General features: G+C 39.8%; 1 pseudogene; it reads right to left on the bottom strand.

The window, feature by feature from the left end:
• Nucleotides 1–1,047: 1,047 nt before the first annotated feature.
• Nucleotides 1,048–4,912, bottom strand: LOC143668971 (tetraspanin-7 pseudogene; annotated as a pseudogene).
• Nucleotides 4,913–7,533: the final 2,621 nt, after the last annotated feature.

Here is a 7,533-nt window from a genome sequence, read left to right as displayed (position 1 = left end):
CTGATCATGGTGAAGGGCTTATAGGCACCTCCCATATCACATGCAGGGCACAGTGGGGCCAATGCTAGTATAATGACCAGATACCTACGATGAAGTGCATTTGGACAAGTACAGATGGAGGAGCTGGAACCCCAGGGCCTCCGGGTGGGATCCAATAGCACTATTTGCAGGGGACCTTGCTCCATTCTTTTGCCTACAGGGTTTCGCAAAGAAAGCAACACGTGATGTTGTATTAAAGGTGGAGCAGAGGCTATGTGGAGTGTCAGCTGCACACTGGATTGGGGGCGGGTGTAGTTGTTCTACCTATTGAGCCCTGTATTAGTTTGCTAGCTGCCAGAATGGCTTTTAAAAGGGGGAATTTAATAAGTTACTACTTTACAGTTCTAAGGCCGAGAAAATGTCCCAATTAAAACCAGTCTATTGAAATGTCCAATCAAAGGCATCCAGGGAAAGATACCTTGATTCAAGGCCAGTGAAGTTCAGGGTTTCTCTCTCAAGTGAGAAGGCTCATGGCGACAGGGTCAGGGTTTCTCTCTCATCTGGAAAGGCATATGGTGAACATGGCATCATCTGCTAGCTTTCTCTCTCGGCTTCTGGTTTCATGAAGCTCCCCGGAAGGTGTTTTCCTTCTTTATCTCCAAAGGTCGCTGGCTCGTGGACTCTCTGCTTTGTGGTGCCACAGCATTCTCTGCTCTCTCTGAATCTCCTTCATTCTCCAAAATGTTTCCTCTTTTATAGGACTCCAGAAACTTATCAAGACCCACCCAAATGGGTGGAGACATGTTGTCACCTAAACCAGCTTAACAACCACTCTTGATTAAATCACATCTCCAGGGAGATGATCTGATCATAGTTTCAAACATACAGTATTGAATAGGGATTATTTTGCCTTTACAAAATGGGATTCTGATTAAAACATGGCTTTTCTAGGGGACATACATCCTTTCAAACAAGCACAAGTCCTAACTTTCTCTTTGGAAGTCTTTCAAAGATTGCTGAAGTTCCTTTTAAAGTCAGGTCTCTTATTCTATCATGCTGAAAGACTTCTTACACCATCTCGTACTGCTTGGCCCTTGATGAACCAGAGGCCAGCAGGCCAGCAACATGCCCATGAACTGGGAGAATGTGATTCCAAAAGCACACCAGCCGTGATTCCCATGTTAGTCTCCATGAAACTGTCACCAGATCCAAGTGTTAACATTTCTGGTTAATTTTGGTGTGGCTATGTTCCTAGTGATTACAATGGGTTTCCTTCATGCAGCAACTGAAGGGGCAGCCATGCTCAGAAAGCAGTGGCTGGTGCTCCAGCTGGTGTAGTTCTGCACATGAGCCACAACCTGGCTTCTCTCACCAGCCTGCTGTAATTCTGCATGATGCCCATGCACGTCTTCAGGAAGGTGTTCTTGATCTCATGATGAAACACAAACTCTGAAACACCAGCTATGAGCTCAGCCGGCAACACCAAGGACAAAAATATGGCATACAGCTTCAGCATTCATGAGTCCTGGCAAATAACAAAACATCCAAACAGACCAAAAAGGACAATAATGGTGCCAGTTCCAATGAGCACTTAGGGAGCATTGTTGGAGTTCTCAACAATGAGGGAGATATAGGTGACCAGAGTCAGTTTACCCCAGACTCCAGCAGGGTCTCCCTAGTAATCCAGAAGATGAGGGAGTAGATGATGAGAAGGTCCTTTTTTGTTTTATTTCAGTTTGCCTTTTAAAGGAGAAGCCAGCATTTGTTTATTATCTGTGAATTGAAGAATGTAGTCAGTGAAATCTTAGGTCAAATCAATTCACAGTTGTAGTGCTGGTGTTTAAGGCTGATGGGATTTCTTTGGTAAAGAGATTGAGAATTTGAACCCAGTTTTTGTTCTTCATAGGTCAAAACTGGAAATATTCTCTTGAGCCTTCAAGATAAAGCACTTCTAGTTCTATCACCATATGCCTGAACGTATAAGAATTAGGTGCAAATTTCTGCTTCAGCAGTTTTACATGCTTCGTTATCTCTGAAAAAAGCACACCCATTTTTATAACTCCCAAGGAGAACTGCAATACATTGTTTTGTATTACAAATCTTTTTTGGGTGAGGGTAATCTTTTCATGAAGAAATGAACATCAAAAAACAATACTGCAAAGGGCAGGAATTATTACAGCAAATTAAAAGGAACATAATTACTATGATTTAATTACTGTCTTATCTTTTTAAGTGCCATTTCCTCTTTTAACTTTTTTTTATTAAAAACTTTAAAAATATATCCTGGCTTTTGTGTTATTTTGGAAGTGTGTTTCTTTCCCTTTATAATATTTCAAGTTTAAAAGGTAACTTTATTGTTTTCTAATTGAATATAATAATCTTCTAATGTTCAAAGGAATGTGTTGTTAGAAAGTAGCTTGGTCTATTAAAATCATCATTAAAATGTGATTTATTTATAACATGCATACGATGAATAATGTTATTTAATTTTAATGGTGCTTTGTATATAAGAGAGAATAAGGATAGTTTGCAGAGTTTGAAAATTAGTTCTGCACTACCCTACATTTTACATAGCAAAATAGACCCTGATTTAAGTTATCTAGTACACATGTCAAAAATAACTCGGCCGTATCAAAGTTTTTGAATCTATCTTAAGGAATTTTTCCCCTCAATCCCTAGCATCTTTTTTTAAAATTATTTGTTTCTTATTGATACGTATTATATATTCACATACCATGTAATCATCCAAAGTGTACAGTCAGTGGTTCACAATATCATCATATGACTGCGCATTTATCATCACAATTGACAATTTTTCTTTCTTCTGAAAAATAGTGTGTATACAAAAAAGAAATAGATTTCAAAACTCATTGCAACAATTAGTTGTTGCACAGATTTCAGAGTTTGGTGTGGGTTACAATTTCACAATTTTAGGTTTTTACTTCTAGCTTCTCTAAGATAATGGAGATTAAAAGTATCAATATAATGATTACGCAATCATACTCATTTGTTAAACTCTACCATCTCTGCATTACTGATGAGGAGGCTTTTGAAACAGCTTATCTATCATGGGTTTGTCCTCCATTCTCTTGGATGCACACTACAGAGCTCTGACATCAGTGGGCCACTGTTTCATTTTTGAATACTGAAATTGTTGTGCATTCCTTTTTTAATCTCCTTTTTATATGTTGCTGTATTCAATTTGCCAATTTTAGGGGAAGATTTTGTACCTGTGATAATGAGACATATTTGTTTGTTTTCTTTTGCTGTGATGTCTTTGTTTCCTTTGGTTAATAGGGTAATGCTGACCTCATAAAACAGGTTTTGATGTATTCCATTCTCTTCTATTTTATGAAAGAGAATTGTGTAGAATTAGTATTGTGATCATTAGGTTCACATGCCTACGTGGGCATATAATGGTCTCTAGTTGTCTGATCAAGAGGTTACTGCAAGGACATTTCGTGGACTTAAGTCATTAGTCAGTTGATTGCATCTATGGCAGATTACATCTATAATCAACTAAGGAGAGTGTTTCGTAATGAAAGACATTTAATCCAATCAGTTGAATGCTTTTAAAAGAAGAAGTGATGACTTCAGCAGTCAGAACTGAGAAACTTCATCTCTACTTCAGCCAGCCAGCTTCTCCTGGGGAATTCATCAAAACCCTTCATCAGAGTTACCAGCTTGCAGCCTGCCCTGTGGAATTTGGACTCACACATATGCACAGTTGCATGAGACACTTTTATAAAATCACATAATGTTTACTGATATCTCCTGTTGGTTCTGTTTCCCTAGATTCCTGACCAATAAAAGTATTGTTTCTTCAATGTTTGGTGGAATACACCAAAGAAACCATCTGAGCTTGGAGTTTGGAGTTCTACTTTATGAAATGTTTTAAAGTACATATTCAATTTCTTTAAAATATAGAAGTATTCAGAGTTTTAATTTCTTCTGGGCTAGTAATTTCCATCTTTTAGAAAATTTATCTGTTTCTTCTAAGTTAAATGTATGGACATATAGCTATTTACAGCATTTCCTTATTCTTTAAATATCTGTAGTGTGATAGTACTGTTGCCTAGTTCATTCATGAAATTTGTGTCTTCTCTCCCTCTCTCCTTCATTAGCCTGGCTAGAGGTTTATTAATTTTATTGATCTTTTCAGATAACAAGCTTTTTCTTTGATGATTTCCTGAATTGGTATACTGTTTTCAGTTTCATTGATTTCTACTTTTATGTTTATTATTTTATTCCTTTCTTTATTTTAGGTATAATTTGCACTTCTTCCTCTAGCTTCTTAAAACAGCAGCCTATATTACTGTTTCAAGATGTTTTACCATTCTCATATAAGCACTGAGGCTCCAAATTTTTCTTTTAGGACTGCTTTAGCTGCATACTGCAAAGTCTGGTACAGTTTGCTATCATTTTCTTTAATTTCAAAATATTTCCTAGTTTCCTTTGAGACTTTCTCTTTGTCCCATTGATTATTTAGATGTGCAGTGTTTAATTTCCAAAATTTTGTCCTAGCACAGGGGGAGGGGTCCAGGGCGCCAAGATGCAGATGCAGGAGTGTGTAAGGATGGGGCATAGGTTGTGGAGGTTGAAGAACATGTGTCGGTGAGTGACGATGGGTGGGTGGGGCTCTGGCGGGGGTCTGCAGGTGCAGAGGTGGAGTAGGGTAGAGGAGACTGCTAGTGCAGCGCAGAGGCTAGGTAGCACAGATGTGCCCAAGAGCACCGGCCAGGTGTTTAGAAGGGCACTTTTGCTGTGGGGTGGGGCAAGGTTGTACAAGTGTGTGGGACAGGGATGGGGTGGGATACAGGGTCAAGAGGCTGGTTCAAGGATACAAGGGTGCCTGGTAGAGAGGAAGTGGCTGTGCAGTGTGTGGATCTGGGGAGCGGGGCTCTGGGATGCGCGGGTCTGGGGTCAGGGCCATGGTGTGCCCTGCACACAGCTCAGGGGCAGCAGGGTAGGGTTGTACCTGCGTGGGGTGGGGACAGATGTGTCCCGGATGTGCAGGTCAGTGCTTGCCCAGAGCTGAGGGGGTATGGCATGAGTGGGTACATGCATATGAGCATGCATGTGTCTGGGGGGCTGGTTGCTGATGAGTGTGGACCAAGCTCAGGAACAGGGGTGGAGGGTGCTGGGGGAAGTTGTGTGACTGTATGGGCTGGGTGTGGGTGTGGCCCAGTATGAAGGTGAGTGCCTGCAGCCCAGATGTGCAGGTGACTGCCTGCAGGGGGCAGTGAGAGGGAGGCTGGCCCAGGTACAAGGGTCTCGGGAGGGACAGGGCAACACTGTGTGCCTGTGTGGGAGAGGTGCGTCTGGTTAGGACAGGTTTGTGTGCATGCACGGGGCGTGGTGTGTTTGTGTGTAGGGGGGAGCAGAGGGAGGGTGCTGGCAGTGCGGTGGGAGGGGTGGATGATGGGTTCAGGTGCATGGAGTGTGGGGGGAGTCGCGGAGCATGGGGCAGTGGTAGTGCATGCGATGGCAGTGCATTCAACAAACGAATGCGGCTTGAGTTACTTCTTAATCCCTGTCTCTCTGTCTATGCACTCATGAGGGCTCAGGGCCTCTGTGTGTAAATGGTCGTGCTAGGCTGTTTGCACTAGCTAACCAGTCTCCGATTCTCTGCATCTCAGTTCTGCTTTTTCTAACCAGGGCTTCCCTATGTGGTGTAGGAGAACATCCCAGGTCACTAACACCCTGGAATTGTTCTCCCAGTTTTTTCTGTCCCTTCTCTATCTGTTCTTTGGAGCAGGGGTGAACTAGACTTATCCTGTTGTGCCATCTTCCCGGAAGACTCCTCCAACTTTAAAAGTAGCAAATTGTGATGGGGAAGTAACAGAAAATTGCTTTCTCATCATGTGCAACGTTTTCTTTTAAAAGGGTGGAAGTTAAAGAGACAATATAAACTTCCATCAGAAATCAAAAGTCAAGAAAATGTTCTGAATTTTGTAATGCAAACTGAATGTGAACATTGGAAGCTTTTATAGGAAAACCCGGCATTGAAGACTCAGAATTTCATCCATTATGAAAGTTGGGATCTGTTTTTGAAAGATCCACAGTTAAAATGTAGGTTGATGCTAGAGTTTGTATCACTACCCTAGCATATGGGTAGGTAACTGTTCTAAGTCAGTTATTCTCTCACTGCCATGAGTTTACTAGGCTATAAATAACAAGCAATATCACTTTAAAAACAAATAAAGAACAATAGATACTATTTGTTCGTTCTACCCACTTATTCTTCCATTCCTAGAACCAGGTTTTTGCTACTGTTTAATACAAAATCTCTACAAAATTATTGAATGAAAATGTTCAAGCAATATCCCAACTACAAACACAGATCTCTCTTTATGACCTAATTTTCAACCCAGGGCCTGAAAGAATGGTACTTGTAATTTTTTAAAACGTATGTATATCTATCATGATAGATACACATCTATCTTCATGGTTCAGTATCTAACCAATAGCAGATACTCCCTTGATCATCAGGTCAGCTGTTTTTACTTTTCAACTTCTTCTGCAAGAATAAATTATGTTGAATACTTACCTATGTATATTTCCTATTTATCTTGGAAAATGTTTGAATTACATGATTTAATAAGCCTATAACTCCTAAGAAATGTACAGCAAAAATTAACATATTTTCTTTAACTATTCAACTTCACAAAAGTGTTAAGTGATCGACCTTCACTTAAAACATTGAAATATGCTTTAAATGTGTGTGTGTGTACATAATAACATATATATATTAACATATTAACATTAATATATATTATTTCAGGTCGTATACAAGCCAAATATTACAAGCAAAATATTTCAGGTCATATACAAGCAAAATACTTGTATTTCCTTCCAGGGTAGTATGACTAAATAGGAGAGGTGTGTTTCATACTAATTATTCTCAACCAAGATGCTCCCTTTAAATACCTTCAAGCACATAGTTGTTACTGTTCTTTACATTTCAAGCAATTCATGTCCTTAGTATGGCTGTGCCTTCATGTTTAGGATCTTACAAGTAATGTCTTTTTTTTTCGTATGCTGTATGGCGGGGTCACATTTCGTTCTTTTTCCATGTGAGTATCCCATTAGTGGCATCATTTGTTGAATTTTGTTTGTTTGTTTGCTTGCTTATGTTGGTTTCTTTTGTTTGTTTGTTTTGGGAAGATCATGGGCCAGGAATCGAATCCAGGTCTCCCACATGGCAGGAGAAAATTCTATCACTGAACTACCCTTGCATCTCCTCAAATAATGTCTTTTTGAAAGTAGAAATGGAATAATGTTTTCAGAATAGGATACAGATAAGAAAAACCAGTGGAACTGTTTTTAAAATAATAAAAATGCAGATGCTCTAGAAATACTGAATCAACATCTTTGGAGGTTGTCCCGAGTCCATGAAATTATTTTGAACATTTATTTTTCTAAGAGAATTAGAATAGGAAATTCCTTTGAGAGTTGTCAGGGATATTTTGGATAACCTATGGAGAATCACATATATAAAGGGCTCTGACATTCAGAGTCCTTCCAATGAAGTCACGTGGACACATCGTCCTT

The sequence above is a fragment of the Tamandua tetradactyla genome, chromosome 25 (assembly GCF_023851605.1).
Source record: "Tamandua tetradactyla isolate mTamTet1 chromosome 25, mTamTet1.pri, whole genome shotgun sequence".
Taxonomy (NCBI): domain Eukaryota; kingdom Metazoa; phylum Chordata; class Mammalia; order Pilosa; family Myrmecophagidae; genus Tamandua; species Tamandua tetradactyla.
This window is presented reverse-complemented; position numbering and strand designations above follow the sequence as displayed.